This window comes from Lathyrus oleraceus, chromosome 5 (assembly GCF_024323335.1).
Source record: "Lathyrus oleraceus cultivar Zhongwan6 chromosome 5, CAAS_Psat_ZW6_1.0, whole genome shotgun sequence".
In the NCBI taxonomy this organism is placed as follows: domain Eukaryota; kingdom Viridiplantae; phylum Streptophyta; class Magnoliopsida; order Fabales; family Fabaceae; genus Lathyrus; species Lathyrus oleraceus.
In genome coordinates, this window is record NC_066583.1 from 442,848,914 (window position 1) to 442,851,076 (window position 2,163).

Here is a 2,163-nt window from a genome sequence, read left to right on the forward strand (position 1 = left end):
AATAGTCTTAATGCTTTAATGTTATCCCACTTCATAATAAAGCTCAACTATGGATACTTTAAGAATAGTGTCCTTATGTTTAATGTGATCTCATGATTAAGTCACACTTGATACATTAAATGGACTATCTATTCTAGGGACTTTATTAGACAAACATAATAAAGAAAAAGCCTTTTATTATTAATAAATAATTCGATACAAGTACCAAAAGTATTGGCCTCTAGGGCTTACACTAACAATCTCCCACTAGCACTAGAGCCAATCAGGCATACCCCTAATGCCCATAGATCTAGTATGGCCATCATGCTTCTGTTGCGCAAGAGGCTTTGTCAGTGGGTCAACAATATTGTCAATTGTAGGTACTCTGCATATTTTCACATCTCCTCTATCTATTATCTCTCGAATGAGGTGATAACGCCTAAGTATGTGTTTGGATCGTTGGTGAGATCTAGGCTCCTTAGCTTGTGCGATAGCACCATTGTTATCACACTAGAGACCAATAGGATCCACAATTCTAGGAACTATGCCAAGTTCACTAATGAACTTTTTGATCCAAACAGCTTCCTTTGCTGCACTTGAGGCAGCAATATACTCGGCTTCGGTTTTAGAATCAACAATTGTATCTTGCTTTGAACTTTTCCAGCTCACGGCGCCATCGTTTAAGGAAAACATATAACCAGATTGCGATCTAAAGTCATCCTTATCTATCTGGAAGCTAGCATCGGTGTATCCAATTACAGCCAACTCTTTCTGACCTCCATATATCAAGAATGAGTCCTTAGTCCTTCTCAAATACTTAAGGATATTCTTGACAGCTACCCAATGAGCATCACCAGGATCAAATTGGTACCTACTCGTTGCACTCAAAGCATACGAGACATCTGGTCGAGTACATAACATGGCATACATGATAGATCCTATTGCAGATGCATATGGAATCTTATTCATGCGATCCCTTTCTTCCTTAGTTGAAGGGGATTGTGTTTTTGATAGACACAAGCCATGTTGCATAGGTATGAATCCTTTCTTGGAATCATGCATATTAAAGCATCTCAGCACTTTGTCTATGTACACACTCTGACTTAGGCCAAGTAGTTTTTGTGATCTATCTCTATAGATTATGATTCCTAATATATAGGATGCTTCACCTAGGTCTTTCATAGAAAAGCATTTCCCCAACCAAGAGTTTACTTGTTGCAGGGTAGGGACATCGTTCCCAATGAGTAATATGTCATCTACATATAATACCAGGAAAATGATCATGCTCTCACTAACCTTCTTGTAGACACAAGGCTCATCTTCGTTCTTGATGAATCCATATTGTTTTACCGTTTCATCAAAACGAAGATTCCAGCTTCTGGAAGCTTGCTTCAATCCATATATTGATCTTTGTAACTTACATATCTTTTGGGCTTCTTCTGGTATGTCAAATCCTTCAGGTTGTGTCATGTACACATCCTCAAGAAGATTCCCATTAAGGAAAGCAGTTTTGATATCTATCTGCCATATTTCATAATCATGATATGCAGCGATAGCAAGTAAAATCCGAATAGATTTAAGCATTGCAACTGGTGAAAAGGTTTCATCATAGTCAACCCCATGAATTTGTTTATATCCTTTTGCAACCAGTCTTGCCTTATAGGTATGTACCTTATCATCCATGTCAGTATTCTTTTTGAAGATCCACTTGCATCATATAGGGTTAACTCCTACAGGAGCCTCGACCAAGGTCCAAACTTGGTTTGTGTACATGGAATCCATTTCAGATTTCATGGCTTCTAGCCATTTCTCAGACTCGGGACCAGTTATGGCCTCTTGGTAGGTCACAGGCTCATCTTGATCCATGAGTAATACATCACCTTGATCAGTTATGAGATATCCATATTTCTCAGGTATGTGAGGTATCCTGCTTGACCTACGCTGGTCTTGTTCTACTTGAGCAGGTTGCTCTTCCACAACTACTTGTGTTTCCTGCTCTAATTCTTCCATAGGTGTATCGATGCTTTGTGATTCTTGAATTTCTTCAAGCTCTACTTTCCTCCCACTGATTCTTTGGGAAATAAAATCCTTTTCTAGGAAAACTCCAGTTCGAGCGACAAACACTTTTCCCTCAGAAGGATTGTAGAAGTAATACCCTCTTGTTTCTTTAGGATACCCCACAAA